At 42.6% G+C, this 16179-nt stretch overlaps 1 protein-coding gene across 3 annotated transcripts in view; it reads left to right on the plus strand.

Moving 5' to 3' along the window:
- The first annotated feature begins 316 nt into the window (after positions 1-316).
- PAFAH1B1 (platelet activating factor acetylhydrolase 1b regulatory subunit 1) overlaps positions 317-16179 on the plus strand; it is a 37667-nt gene continuing 21804 nt past the window's right edge. For 2 of the 3 annotated variants that reach the window (XR_012625714.1, XM_074844761.1), the window contains exon 1: positions 317-528. The gene's annotated coding sequence lies outside the window, so the exon portion shown is untranslated. Of the gene's footprint in view, positions 529-717; positions 768-16179 lie in introns of those variants that run through there. The other variant, XM_074844762.1, reaches the window with a different exon arrangement.

Raw genomic sequence — 16179 nt, forward strand, 5'->3', positions numbered from 1 at the left:
GTGACGGGGGGGGCTGTGCGTGTGCCGGGGCCGCGGGGTGCCACAGCAGCTGGAGCGTGAGGAGCGCAGGCACCTGGGAAGGGACTCTAAGAGGAACTACGAGGCCTGGCGCTAGAGGGAGGCCGGTGCCGGTACCGTACCGGTGGGCCCGCGGCCTGGCGCCGGTAGCGGCCCATCCCCGCAGGCCGCAGCTCGCGGAGGATGCTGGGAGGCGGGCGGCGCGGGGCACGTCGGGACAAACGCTCCCTGCGCCTCCCAAGATGGCGGGCGGCGGCTGTCCCCGCCCCCTCGGCCGCGCACATGCGCAGTGCCGCGGCGGGCCGCGCCGCTCCCTCCCTCCCTCCTGGCGGCCGGGGCGCCACTGACAGACCGCGGAGCGGAGCGGAGCGAGCGGCGAGAGCCTCCGGGACCCCCCCGGACCCCCCTCCTGCTGCCCCGCACCCCGCCCCGCCGCACCGGTGAATGGGAGAGGCGGGCGGCGCCGGCCCCACAGAGCAGAGCGAAGCGGCGGCGCTGGCGGCGGCTCGGGTAAGGCCGGGGCCGCGCCTCCCCTCCCTCCCTGCCTGCTCGCCTCCCCTCCCCCGGCCGCCGTCGCCCCCCGCGGGAGCCTGTCCCGGCCGGTGGCGGGGCCCGGCGGGCCGTGCGGCCGGCACGGCTCCTCTCCTCTCCCCCCTCCTCTCCTCTCCGGCTCCCCGCCCTCCGCTCCCTCTCCTGCCCCCTCCCTCCTTCTCTCCAGCTCGCTCTCAAAATGGCGGCCGCGCCCGTTGGTGAGGAGGGAGCCGGGGAGGAGGCGGGGGAGGCAGGGCGACGGGGCGGGAGGGAGGGAGGCAGGCGAGGCGGGGGACGGTCCCCGCGCCCCGGCGGGGTGGGGTGAGGTGGGGTGGGGGCCGCCGGGCGCGGTTCCCTCCCCTCTCCGCTGGCCCTTCCCGGGCTTCAGCGCCGTCCTCGCTGCCGGTGACTTAGCAGGAAAACAGGGCGCGGGGGAGGAGTGGGCCAGACAAGGGAGCGGGGTGGGGTGAGGGGGAGAGCAGCCCCCGCGGTGGGCTCCGGCTCTCCCGGCCTTCGTGTGTGTGTCGTCGTCGTCCCCCCCCCCGTTAGGCCGCTTCATTTCTTCTGGTGACTTAGCAAGATACCGGGGCGGAGGCGATGGGCCAGCGCGAAGAATAATGAAAAAAATACTCAGGGGCGAGGAGGCCGGTGTGTGTGCGCCGGGAAGGATACCGAGCATCCCTTCCCCAGTCCCTCCTGGAGGGTTTCCTCCTGCTCTCCTCTCCCCCGTCCTCTCGAGGGCAAGGCAGCGTTTGTCAGGAGCTGGCCCAGATCTCCGGAGTCGGCCGCAGCACAGAAAACAAAACGAGAATTGATAATACGGGGGAAAGGAGTAGGTGTTATTTTAAGAATTTTTCACATCCACCCTGTTTTCCTGCAGTGATCTAGCAGGGAAAGCATTGATAGGTGGCTCAGACCTTCAGAACCAGCTGCAGTGGAAACGGGGGAGGGAGGTCTAATCTCTCCTTCTTGGGGTCATATCGCTGCCTGGTTGCCTACAGTCGCACAGACTTTCCTTGAAAACCTTTTAATAGCGATCGAGTTTGCTAAAATGCTCTATTTATTGCTACTCTCGAGTTTTTGTTTCGTCAGGAGGTTATACGCAGGCAGGGCTTTAGATGGAAGTTGGGGGGTGGGAGTGGTGTCTCCCTTAAAAAGTTTAGGGTTTACTCAGTTCTGTGGGTGTGAGGTGTGTTGGGTTTTTTTGTTTTGTTTAAGGTGGATGCAATTAAACTTGACCTTTAATACCAATAATAATGTGACACCTTCCCTTTTTTTTGCCATAGTATCACTGGTAAAATTTCCTTGCTGATAGTGCTGCAGCAGAGGGCTTGGTTGTTGCAGGTCAAGTCAATTCATAATGAATTGCCTAACCAGGGAATGGTGGAAGATTAAGCTATATTAAAAACCTTTAATAAACACTATTTTACTACAAATGTTTGGGCACGTTGACCTGGCTGAATTATGTATTTATGTGGAGATTCTTTTAAGTGTATATTCCTACGACAGCATTGTTTATAGGGGATGGGGTTAAAGAACCTACATTCAGTGATGAACATTTCGTAAATGATTGTGCAGCATTCGGCTGGTTTTCGGAAGAGGGAGGGACTGCTATCAGAATGTTATTTGCCCTTAGAGTCATTTTGTTAAATGGGAAATTTATGTTAGGGAACTAAACAAAGAAAATATTTTTAAACAGAAAGATCTATTGCAAATTTCTAGCTTGTTCTTGGGGATCTCATTTTTGTGTGTTTCTTTTGATATTGCCATGTTTATGGATGCTGTGTGCAGCCATTGAGCAGAGAAGAGACTGGGTGGAGTAAGGAGGCAAAGCTGCGAAATGGCTAGATTACCCTTTCATAGCTTTTTTTTTTTTCCCTTTGCTGGGGTGGAGGAATACTAATTGCCGTAACAATGAAGTCTCTTCTTTAGGGAAGAATCTAATGGTGCAGGAACCTTCTGAAATGAAACAAATCTCGCATTCTGTTTTGAGGCTTATTTTTCTGCAGGGTGGATCTTGATTTGTCTGGCAGTGAGAAGTGACCAGTCACTGTTGCAAAGCTGGAATTTTTTTGTCTGATAACGATTTCAGTTTATTGACTTGCATATTCACTTGTTGAATTTATTTTATTTACACTTTAGATAAGAATTATAATTTTTGTGTGGGTATTTTACACACAAGATTCTCTGAAATACAGAGAGCCCCCTGTATTGTTGCTTAGTGCTATTATTTGTTCGCGTAACTTCTTGGTTAGACTGGGTTATGGGTGGACACCCAAGAAAAGACAACCCCTGTGTTCTGTGGTGACCACGGTAGAGTAACTCCTATTAGTATACGGACTTAATTGCATTACGCTTCTTCATGGGCTGAGTTCATATAAAATAACATCTCAAGATTTTGGAAGCCCTTTTGAGCAATATGGCTCAGTAAGAGCATTACTGTACCACTCGGGGACTGCTGCATCATGGGGGTAAGACTGATGCTGAAAGTTGTGTAGGAAAGCTGTTAGAACAAAGGATTTGGGGAGTACCGAAGGGATCAGATGAAGCACCTAGGAAGGGCTGCTTGTCGCTCTCCTGTCCCAGCTGTGGCTCATGGCATCCCCATGAATTCAGTGTTGATCTGAGCAAGTACAACACTGAAGACAAATAATTCTGAAGCGGGTTGAGGTTTTGCTTTTTCTTGGGTCCGTCTCAGTTCTGGAGTCCAGTTTTTGATGGTATATGGCCACAGATGAGACTGCGTTTGGTTTTAATTTGCCAAAAATTAAATTAAAGGGTAGTGGCTTTTTTCTAAGATGTAGTTCATTCACTTAGAGTAGATGTTACGGGATTCAATGGATGTGTTCACTACATGCCTGTGTCTAAAAATGTATCCAGGCTAAGAGCAATGAAGAATCCAATAAAACGCTTGCCTCCTTATTTGGGTGAGTTTTGTCCTTGAAATGATGGCAGTTACTTTCAGTGCAGGAGTATTTTAATTTCTGTTCTACAAACGAAAAAGGCATTAACACTTACCTTTATGACGATGCAAGGTCTGTCCTGCGTGTATTGCTGACTCTTCTGCCTATACTGTCTCCTATGCTCCACCCAGCCTTGAGTGCTGTTTGTATTCTTTGTCTGCTCTCAACTTTTTTGTGTCTCCAACTTGCTATGCATGGGACAGCTATTGAATTAGCATCTGTTGACTATCTTGACACTTACACTCCAACCTTGTCTGTCTGTTCTTAGAACTTGATAACCAACTTCCATCAGTGCTAATTATCATGTGTTTGTACCCACTTGCAGAATATTCTGGGCAAACAGTAGCTGGGAAACCCCTGCCCCTCTATAGCTCAGAAGCACACTGTGTATGTTTGCTACAAAGTTTATTTACAACCCTCTGTAGCTGCTTCTGGTGTTCATGAGCTAGACTGGTTGAAACTACTGTAGTGGGAAGTGGAGCAGCTTGTGAATAGTTTTGTTTTGGTCAGCTTGCCCCTACTTCTGTGACCTTCAGGCCCATCTTCTAAACTAAAGGCAAAGACTGTGGAAGGACTGCTGAAATGTCCGTGAAGGGAACACTGAAATACTTGTCAGCCTGACAATAAGAACTGCTTAGGCCTGAATTTTGGAAATCAAGAGGACAAATAAAAATTGGTAATTAGCATTAATAAATAATAATTTCAGATTTCATATAGGGTGTGGGGAATTTCCAGCCTATGACATGTAATTTCTGATGATGACTGAAAATATTTCCCAAGTATCAGAGCCATGCGTGTTAATCAAAATGGTTCTGGGTTTCTTCTGTGAGGTTTTTTAGAGAAGTAGTAAGTTATGTACTGTCTATACATGCAGATCTGTTAATGAAGTTACAGCTGGTCTCCTCTTTCTCCTTTTTGTAACAGCTTAAATATAATTGGCAGAGCAACCTGTTTACTAAAAATGTATTCAGTTGATTAAGCCTTGCCTGGGTTGAACGGCTTTCTCAGGAGCTACTTTATTACCTGGCACAAGGGGAATGGGGCTCCTAATGTGGCTTTTGGGTGTTGGGAGCATAGGTGTTTATTAATGGGTGATGTTGCTTTGTCTTTTGATCTGCCTGACAGAGTAGGTTACACCTCAATTTAAGTTTTTAAAAATAGGCATTTACAGTAAGACATAATCCTGACCTGTTTAAAACTAGTTTTCAAGTACATAAAGTTACTTCTTCAGAGTTGTTGCTGTAAGTGCTGCCCAAGTTTGCAGGAGTGTGCACATGGTTGTCTTCTGCATGGAAGGCTTGTGCCGTTGCTGGAAACGCAGGGGTGTGATTTGAGCTGGAGCTGCATTATGTCAGCTTCATTGTGGTGCCCTTACCTTAGGTTGAGTTAAATGGCTGGTTTTCTTTGTTACAGTTATTTTAGGAAAATGCTTTTCCTCATTCCTATCATGTTTTGAAACCTGCTTATGAGTGTTACATATTAGAAACATTTGAAAAAACCCATGATTTTTATCTGATGAATAATTTAGTTCTAGTTTTAACCTGGTGAACTTGCGAGGTACTGCAGGTTAGCCCCAACAAATGTATGTATCTAACATATCTTATCTTAGTTGTTTAAAGAAGGGCCTTTTCTTCTTATTACTCATTGAGGCAGGACTTGAATGAGGCAATGCTTGTCTCATTCAGCATGTTTAAAAGCTCATTCTTTTTTTTTTTTTTTCTTTAACCTCATGCTGTCTCTTTAGGGGATTAGATAGGTGTGACTTAGGCTATCTTGCTTTTAGATATGATAGGAAACCACCTATCATATCACTTCATGTTGGCATGTACTGTTAAGAAATTTCAAAGAAAAATGTTAGGTACAAAATAAGTGTATGCTGTGATCCATTTCAGCAGTACTATAAACATACAGTCCTCTTCAAAGCAAATCATGTGTGCACAGCATTGTCATACTAAGCAGTATCAAGAGCACTGATGCGTGCATAACTACATAAAAAAATCAACATTATGAATTCAAAGTACTTGTTAGTTAATACATTTAGAAGTACTTTAGCCATTTCCTCCTTATTGGTACTGCTTCTGAGAGAGCCCAGCAGCTTGACTTGGCTGCTTATGGACTTTTGAATAAGGATTGTGATTAAATAAATGTAATAAATACATCTTTGTGGTTGTGATTCTGTTGACTCTGGAAGACTTACCTGGTATTTTTAACCAGTAACTAGTTGCTGCAGACTTGAAAAGGTATTTCCAGTTCTGGGACAATCCATCGTGGTTGAGGTTTATAGGTGGTGCTGCACCAAATGTCTTGTTTTCTCAGCTTGGTTGTTAAATGGGTCCCTGGCGAGTGAGTTCGTAGATGGGCAGTTCTGAAGCACCTCTTGTTCTCCAGTGCTTGCTGGCTGGTCAGCTGCCGTTCCTCCTCTGAGGCAGGGCTAAGGCTGACAGGGTTTATGGCACCATGCTAGTTAACATCTCAGCACGGTGGCCTTCATGAGTGGGATCATTTAGACCTTCCTCATTGTTCCTATTGTGCTCCACAAATCTTAAGTTCTTTTGGTGTAATTAGACAAGTGTCTTCTCCCCCCTGCACAGATTGCCTCTGCATGAAGGTAGCTTAATGCTAAAGCAAAGGTGTTAAGTTTATCCTTCTTTAAGACTAGAGGAAAATCAAGTTAGAAACATCTAGCCTGTTTACCTGTAGATAAATGACTGTTTCTCCATAAAGAAACAATGTTGGCAGTTTGTCTTGTGCTTGATTCACCTGGTTTTGGGGGTGAAGAAGGTGGTTGGATAAACAATTTGGTTTATTTAAATGCTAGTGTCTTTACAATCTATTAAGAAGATGATGTCATTAATATGAGTGTGTATATGTATTTTGAAACAGATGGTGTCTATTAAATCAGTAATGGTAGAAGTTTTTGGTTCTCACTCAGCTGGATTTGTAGGCAGCAAGCTCAAACTAGATTGGAGGAAGCTTAACAGAGGCTCTGAGCCCGGTGTTCATCCACAGCAGACAGTGAGGATGGGGTTGAAGTTCTAACACCATGCATGCCATTTTTGTCATAAAATCTTGTGAATAGCTAACACCATTCTAACAAACTTGGAATTTATCTTTTGCTTGGTTTTGTCACACTAATGCGGCTGGGATGAGTACTAATGATAGATAATTTCCAGTACTACAGCATATCACAATCACAAATTTATACACCAACAAAATGAGAACTGAGATGGTCGTGAGTAACACGCCGTGCTGCCCAGTGTCTGGTCTGTCTTGCCCTGGTTTGTGCTAGCTGACATTGCTTCTGCAGGGGAAGGTGTTTTCCATTTCAGCAGTAAAAGAAGTAGTTCTGTGTTTGTCTTCTGCTCTCTTGGACCTTCCTCTAGGCCAAGCGGTTGCGCTCTCCAGCCTGAGAGTTACTGCATGTACAGAATTGGTGGGAGATGTTGGGATGAGGAGGGCAGGTATTTCTTACGGACTGGTTCCCACAGCTTCGGGTCTGCTTTAGAGGCAGTAGTGTAGTAGGTGAAGATGGGTCTTAAGGAAGATGAGACTTCTTCTACAAGAACCATGGTGCCAGCGTCATGAAAGATTAAACTCTGTTCCCTGTAATAAGATGTCTGTATGACAATTATGATCTTTTTTTAATTTAATTTTCCTCTTTACTTGCTAAGTGAAGCCATTTTTGGTCAACAAGCTTTGAAAGTGGTTGAAGGACTAACAGTTCTCATGATTTGAAGAGTTGAAGTTCTATCTGAATTTTTGTTCAGATTTCTTTGTGGTTTTGACCTTCTCTTGTTTCTAAAGCTTTTACATAGGTGTTCCTTCAAGTTTCCTTCCAAATGCTTTTCATATATAAATTGAATCAATTCAGAGTCATTTTTGTTAATGTCACATTTCCAATATAACAGGCAGTTTAATAATTGAAATATTTAAATTTGGATATAGTCCTGTGACCTCCTTTACAGTTGTAAGTCCACTCCTTAATTCTTCAAGCCAGAGAAGTATGGGGGGAGGAACTGAAAAGAACAAAGTTCAAATCCAGTGTGTGACTGCTGACCAACCGTAAGAAGCTATTCTGGGTACACGCACTCTTCTCTTGGTGGCTTAGAGAAAGTAGCTTAAATACGGTGTTCTAGAATTGCTATCACAAAACATGTATGTTTCGTTTGACCTAGCAAAAATTATTTTTCAAAAATATCTTGCTGAAGTCATCCAGACAAACCACGGTGTGCGTTGTGCATTTCTCTGAACAAGTTTAGTGGCAGCTTGTACTACGTCAGCCTGCTGTAGCACTAACGCTCCTCCTCCCTTCTCCCTTGGTCCCATTCTGCACACACCCCCCACTTCACTAACCTGTGTCTGACCAAAAAGTCATTCAGGTTTCCAGTGAAGTTCAGGGAAAACCCAGTGGGGGTTAATATGAATTTTAAACTAATTTTGTGAAATAATTCCTTGCTGTCATATCACTATCACAACATACTAAACAGCAGCATAGAGACTTCTACGTCCAAAACCTTCTCATGTGTTTTAAAGGTTTCTTTTCTACTGCAGCCTGCTTTTTTCCAGGTTGTTCATTTATTGGTAGTTAAATTTACCTGCATTTTCACACAGAACTGAACAGGCAGGCTAGAAGAAGGATGTTTTCACTTGTTTTCTACCAGAGGCTACATGTAGACTACAAACTTGAGCTCTGACCTGGAAGAAGCTTAGAGACACTAAAATGATGTGTAGTGACTGTGTGCTCGAGATGTTTCTCCTGAGAGTTAATTGTACCATGCTTCTATCAGAATTGCAAAACTGATGTGATAGAAGGAGGATAAATGTCAAGATTGAATTAAAGACTTCTTTTCCCCCCAAAAAAATTTCCCTAGCAAATTTGGTCCAAATATATCAAAAAGTCACATAGCGTTGGTGCCTGGGAAAGTAACAAGACCAAAAATGTTTTTTGTTGTTTTCCATTCCTAAAGGTAGGTAGTGACTGCCAGTGATCTGTTAAGTAGTGCTTGTAACTTGAAATAATATGGAAAAGTAGATGGGCATATGAGTTTATTTCAAAATGTACATCTCTAATTAGGACAGAAGTGCATTTATTTAGGGAACATGCTGTGTAGAGTAGTTCGCTTGCTCCTGTTTCATAGCATCTTGATGACATTTCCTAGCTTTATTTTTTAGATGTAATTACAACCTGCATTCCAAGTCTTTGGACCATAGGCACTATGTCTGATCTGCTATAGATTACTTTCAAGTTCCCCATGGATTTATTGTTGAATTATTTTCAGAAGTACACTACAGTATCAGGTTTTTAGCAAAGTCAACTCAACCTGTAAAAGTCACTGAAATGGATAAGAAAACTGGCATAGGACTTTTCAGGTTTTTGGTGTTAAATATATTTGCTTTGATAAATGTTTAACTGAACTGAAATGGAAAATATTTTTGGTAACTTACTGCAAAATGTGAACAAACACTGCACAAAATGCTATATTATGTGTAATACTACATTGACAAACTTGGCAAAGCATTTGTGTTTAAGACCTACAGGCATTTTAAGACTTCACTTAATTGCAGAATAACAAGCTTACTAAACATGTGAATTAAAAATAATGTTCGTAGTTGTAATTCAGACCAGATTTGCTTTTTGTTTTGTTTTTCCAAAATAAGATAGTTGTTGGTGCCCAGTTTTTCATAATCCTTCAGCTAGCTTTAGCGATGTAGGCTGAAAAGTGGGGAAAAAAGATTAGCCCAGCTCATTTATGAGTAGCTTTCTTGTATTCTTTGACTCATCCCTGCTGGCTTGGCAGGTGATAAGTTGGGACATTTTCTGGGCTCAGGTGTGTTTGCCCCACTGTGAGAATTGCCTGGCTGGTCTCTTGTGATTGTACCGTGTGTGTGCTGCTCGGCTCTAACTGGGCCTGAGACGAAGGGGGGACAAAGGAACTGGATGTTTTATTTTGCCTGTTACTGTTTTTCTTTCCTATCAACAGCTGGAGACAGCATTCTAAGAAACCTGTTCAGGTCATAGTAGTTATGCCCAAGAAATATGAATATTACTTCACCTTTAAGTGGTTTGTATTTAAATGGTAGCTTCTACGGGATCTGTTTCTAGAGTACGTTTGTGGGAAGAGTTGTCCTCTTCTGTGGCTTGAGTTTGATAAAGCAGTTTTTTGCTTACTGGGTTTAAAATAAAATCAGACCATTAAAAATTAGTCAAGATTAAAAGGACGTGTTCATATACACTTGCTAGAATTTAGCAGTATAATCTAGAAGTATAAGAACAATTAATTTAATCTAGTTCTCCCATAAAGGACTGTAGCTAATTGCCTGCAAATACTCACAAATAATCACTTTGTTAAGTCATCTTGTTAATGTTACGAAACAAGATACACTGTTGGAAAACTTTGCAAGGATCTAATGTGCCAGCCATGTAGCAAGAGACAATGCAACAAGAGTTTCTACTTTATTAGTGCATAAACGTATGGTCTCAACTTTAAAGAATTGTGGAATTTAATTCTGGTTATATCAATTCAATTAGTCTTTTTGGTGGCTCTGGTCTCTGCTACCACTTCATAAGTGATTTGCCTTTCACTGGGATTAAGAAATTACCTGAAGAGAGGAAGCTAACTGAGCTAGGATTTCAGATCCATTAGCAAACTCAGAGGAAAACACAAGGAGTTTTCTTTCAGATAAAATATCTTTTAAGAACAGTAGAATGTGTTAGGGAAACTGCTTGAAATTTGGTCGCATGTAGTTGGACACTCAAGACTGTTTTGAGTTTTACACTGGTTATTGGAATTTTAAATGATTGCAAATTAAGATTTAAATTTGAAACTAAATGTGAGCAATCTAAAACTCATAATGTGAACCCAACTGTGTGTTCCCTGTGTCCGTAGTGGCTTACGTGCCTTTGTAACACCCAAGCACTTAGTATTAGGTGTGCCTAACCTGACAGGCTGAGAAACGTGAGTGCAGATTTTGCCTCCTTCAAAGAAACATTATTGTAGAATATTATTAAATACATGATTTTGTCATAATACTTAAAAAACAAATGATCTTGTAGTTGAGTTTGTTAAGGTATTAGGATTCTGCAAAAAAAAGAAAAATTTACTGTTCTTGAAGCACAGCAGTGACCAGCTCTTTGATAAGCTTTCAGAGTTGACCAGAGTTGGTCTGTTCTGTATCTGCTAATACGTTTGCTCTGTAATTTATGCCATCTATCTCATCTAATTTAGGATCTAATGAGCAACAGTTACATGTTTAGTGTACGTAGCTCGTGTTTTTGTGGGGAAGACTGTTTGTGGAGCCTAAGCAACGGTCATTAAAACTGCAGAAATTTAATTAATTTTAAGTTCCTGGAGGAGCTATGGACATGTATTCCAAGATCTGCGGTACCAGGTTGGTCAGCACTGGTTGTTAGATTGCTGGGCAGCAACAGGGTGAACTTGGGGTGGTGCTGATGTTGTGAACCAAGGAATGATGTTGAAACTGATTTTCTTAGTTTAAATCATAAAAACTCAAAAAGAGAGAAAGCATAAAATACAGGAGGGATGAATGTGCCTGTAGGAATTACGGGAGGTAGGAAAAGCGCTTAAGAACATATTCAGGCTGATTGACTGGTGTTTGTAGTAGCTAGTAAGCAAATGTTTCTGAAGGCTTGAGGACTTAAATTACCAGGATGAAGATTTTGAGCCTGGAGTTCAGTGGGTGAGACTGTCTTTCATCGTGGTGCTGAGGAGGATTTTCTTGATGACGGGAGCCCTGGCTTAAGTCATCAGAGTAACTTAGGCTGCGGAAGAAGCCTGTAAAACCCAACTTCTGAAACTTGCAAAGGCCTTATGTCATACATCTCTTTGCAGCTTTACTGAGGTGACTTTAAAAAAATGGTTAGAACCTACAGATGTCTGCAAGGAATACTGGTTAACAATGAACTTAGACTAGCTTTCTGCTCTCTGAAGACTGGATGTTTGCGTGGCTCTTCTTAAACCTTAGTGCCACGGTCACAGAGCACTGGTCGGCAAGGCACTGCTGGAGGGGGCTTTGCTGTGCAGCAGTCGCAGCGACAGGACAGCACTGGTGCTCATGCACGCCTGTTAGACTGGGTCTTGCTCTTACTGTGGAGGCATGCTCAGCTGAGCCTAGCAAAGTCCAGAATGAAGGATGAGTTTGAACGTTATGACCCATTTATGTATTTTATGTTTGCTGGTGTATGTGTTGTTTCTAATACATAATTGCTTAACGTGCTAAACCGCAATTTAGATGGATCATATCTCAAGTGGGAGTAATGTTTACCAAAAATTTTTCTAAAGAGCAGAAATGGGTATTGTTAGTCAGTTGAGCCATTTCAGTGACTTGTTTATGGTGTGGATCCCGAAGTGGTATTTTTGACACACTTGATGGGAACAAAGGCAGGCAATGGAGAACCTTGAACTGGTCTTGCTGATAAAATACTGAGGAAGATGAGAAGGTTTCGTCGCGATGGCAGAGTTTGGTATCTCAGGGTACTTCTATGGAAATGGATGTGGAAGGGCTTCATAAGAACTTCCTGTGAGACACGCTGTTGATGGCAGCATTAGTGGGGGAGTTAAGCTTGGCTGTTGTGTGCTGGCAGCTGGTGAGCACCCAGGGCGGATCTTCCCCAGTAAGGCAGTGTAAAGGACAAAAGCCCTTCTTTCTGGGATGCTAAATCCCCTGCTGAACTAATACCTTGCAGGGACCAACGTAGCATCTTGCTGAAAGTATAATTTATTTCATGAGTTAATAACTAGCAGATAATGGTTTCTTTGACCTCTATATTTATGGCTTCAATTTTGTCACAGTACAATATATGTGTTACTTTGAAAGAGCTGAATGGTACCCTGCTACATGCAGATAAAACCTTCCGATTAAAGCTGTAGCAATGAGTTATTACAATTACTAAACAAAGTCATAACAATAGTAAAACAGTGGGCTTAGGTGAAGCAGGAAAAATAACAAAACTTTCATGCTGCTCTGAAACATTTGGATGAGCTGTAGTATCTATCGGTATCTATGCAGTAATTAACAGCAGTAATCAATAGTGTTTCTGGACTTAACCCTTGACTTATTTTAGTAGTTAAAACTAAGAAAACAGGCTGGTTTTGGTTTTTAAAACTTCTGTCTTCAAGTGTGTTTGAAAACTTCTGTTTAGTCTCATTGGAGGCTTGCAAAGTAGATGATCAGCTTGAAATAGATAAAAGTGAAATGTCCAATTCAGGGCACAGTGTCTTTACCAGACATGTATTCACATTTCAGTACTGTTTAGCATCCAGTGTGCTCTGATAAGCAAAACAATAATGAATTCTGAAGGAATTTACAGGCTAAATTTGATTTTTTTTTTTGTTAATGTGTACAGAATGGGCAGTTTTAGGAATTTTAATTCCAGTAACTTTGATCTTGCTTGATGCTAGTTTAGATAAATGAGCAGGTATTTTTGGCAGGTTGACACTAAAATGCTGAAGGGTTAATTCAATTCCATAATCTGTTTCTCAATTATATTTGGAGGATATTTACGGAAAATAATATTTAAATGTCTCCTGAAGCAAGTATGAACACCATCACAGAAATACCTACGAGCTAAGGCTTATCATTTACTGGCATGGCGTATCATGAACTGAGGGGAATCCTGACTTGTCTGTTTAGCTGTTGTGCTTTGAGTACTTACTGTATATGTAGCTGTCTCAAAGAGCTAACAAATATAGCTGAACCTGTGCCATTTTGCTAGTTGTGCATCTTGGGGCTAGCAGATCTCTCTTGTGAAGTCATTGCGAAGTTTTCCAGTAATCTAGGAAACACTTGAACCACACTGATACACACCGACCGGTCTAAGAACCTACTGTTCAAAGTCAGGAAGAAGAAACTGTCTCTTGGATTGTTAGGATGTCTTAGTCACCCTCAGGAAGAGGGTGGTTCCTGTACAATATCAGATCTGTGATGCTACTTCGAGTGTGGAGTTAGACTCAGTCTTGACGCTGACCGCTTGCAGAAGGTATGTGTTTCGTCACTGTCAGGGTGGGACCATCTTTAAAGGCACGTCGGGCAGAGCCTCTGAGCCTCCAAGCAGGTTCAATGGGAGTGAATGTGCCCTCAGCGCAGTGGGGGGGAGTCCTGTGGTGAGTGCAGCTGGCTCCAGCGAGAGCCTGTATGTGGGGAAGCTTAGGAATGGCTGAGTCCCAGCTTAGGAGGAGGGGAGGTCATTCTTAGATGTGAAGAGACACAGGGTCTTCCACTTCTTTTTTTTTTTTTTTTTATTAATGAGAAGAACCTGTACTGTGCTATTTCTACCTTGACTTACAAGGAAGGATTCTTCTGCTTTTCATGTTCTTCTGCCCAATTTGTTGCTCTCTATCAATAGTTCTGTATGTTTCAGAAGCTTGTGTAGGGAAAAAATCTGGCCTGTGATGATTCTTGGCTGTCTTTTTTAAAGATTATGCTTTAGTGTGCCTCTCTTCAGTCCTACAGCACTTAAGGATTGAATTAGATTTTCTATCCTTATTGCTCAGAGATTTCTACCAGTCCTAAGTATACGGGCTGATCTTTACCTAAGTGGAAAAGGTACCATTGAGGTGAGATGCAGTTGTCTGAGGATACGCTCCTGTTAATGGAGCTGAGGAGGAGGTTACGTGTATTTTTTGAATGGTTTGTGTTTCGTAGAGAAGTAGCCTACCTAAACTGCAGTGGGTAATGTCTGTGTTTCTTCTCCCACCAGGTACCTGTCCATTCTAGAAAACTGAGCAGATACTGTACTGCCAGGAGGGATGAGGGGCAAAGCTGAGAGGTGTCTTACCTGTTCCGGCGTTATGCGTTCGGCCAGGCCTAGTTCCCAGTTTGAAAATGCTCATCCAGAGAGCTGATCTTGCCCAAAGCACTTGCAGCCCACTTTTGTTGCAAGATTGTACATATGCTGAGGTTTGCCACTCGGTGCTTTCATATATGCAGACTATTGATGTAATCAAATAGATCTTAAGTTTGAAACTAAAACTTTTTGCAGTGGGGCTATTAATAAAAGGCACATCCTGGTTTACACATAATTAGTAGCTGTTACTCAATGGATGGCTCTAAGTTCAGTCTTTCTCCTGTACAGAGCAAATTAAAATTTGTTCATACAAAGACATCTTTTCTTTCAAAAAAGATCTAGCTCTGTCTTGACACCACCATAGCCACAGTAAGCTGCTGATATAAAAATGACCGATTTCAGGCAAGATATAATGAACAGGTGTTGTTTCTTTGTGTGGTTTTTTTTTTTCTCAGGGGTTCTCTTTGAACACTTGCTTCCTCTCATTACCAAGGTTGTGTGCGGGTGTGTGTAACGCAGTGGTGACTATAAACCTTGATAGGCTCTGGAGGAGGACTGGTTAGTCTTGCTCCACTGCGCTGTGTATGTCACAAAGCCTTCTCTAGCGAAAGGACAGGCAGTGCACATGCACAATAGTCATCCCTCCTCTCTTTCTGAAAGTGGCACAGGTGTATAATTCCAGTTGGGTACTTTGGGACTTCTTGGTTTTGGATGTTTTTTGCTTGGGTGTTTTTTTGTTTGTTTGTTTGTGAGGTTTTTTCTGTTTGTTTTCATTCTTTTTGTTTTGTCTTTTGTTCAAGGGTGTATATGAAGGAGGTTGCCCTAAAAATACTTTGCCTTATATTGTGGTGCCTTTGTAGTTAACAAGTTGGGAACACTGAGAAGGGTGCTCGGAACAGACACTTCTCAGAGAAGAGAGATACTGTAGATCAATTGATTGGTAACTTATTGTGGATCAGCTATAATTTGCTAATAGCAGAAATAGCTGCTTTGCCCTGTAGCTGTTGAAATTTCTCCAGTACTAAGATCTGTTTCTGAACAGCAGTTCAGAGTTGAAGCGATGGAGGAGGTCAGGTGTTGTGAAGTGTTAGGGATATGAGAGGAGATGTTTGGTGTTACTTTACATTTGGGAGGGAAAAATGCCTTTACATGACATGTCAAGGTTTGCCTTATAGTTGCTGTTATTTTTAGGCGAGTGCTGTAGTTGCATCTCCTAGACACGATGACAAAATTGACAAAATATCGGAGTATGCTTTTTACTGGAGTTATTGCGCTGATGCTGGACTTACAAGGCATTCAAAAAGCACCTTCTGGTTCTAATACCAGGATTTTTACCATGGTAGTACTACAGGCAGATTTTAGAAGTTTATATCTTTGTGTTCTGCTCTTTAGTGCTTCAAACGGTGCTTCTCTGTGTAAAGAAGTGCTTTATTTTGTTCTTCTCCACAATGTTTATTGCTACAGAAAGCGTTGCTATGTTCATACTGAAGTGCAGAGGTTCAGCCATTATAAGCCTCTATTTTTTTCAGTACTTAAATTTATAGCAGCATTGCCCTCTAGAGGGCACTTCTTCTGATCATTTCAATAGATTTTTTTTTTATATTAACTAAATTTCCATTAATTTGTATGCGATACTCCTACTGTGTAGTGAACAAGATGCATCTATTGAAAGCCAGTTGTCTCTTTACATGTCAGGGAGCAAGGTATGGGATAAGAATAAGTGAAATGCTTGCTTCTGTTCTCTGAAAGGATGCAGCCTGTGCTATCAGTTTTCAGCTGAATTATTTCTGAAATAGCTATTAGGAAAAGGGTCAAACTAATGAAATAGTTTCTTGCCTGTTTAGAGTGCTCCTGTCCTAAAGG

Source organism: Strix aluco, chromosome 19 (genome assembly GCF_031877795.1).
Source record: "Strix aluco isolate bStrAlu1 chromosome 19, bStrAlu1.hap1, whole genome shotgun sequence".
Classification (NCBI taxonomy): domain Eukaryota; kingdom Metazoa; phylum Chordata; class Aves; order Strigiformes; family Strigidae; genus Strix; species Strix aluco.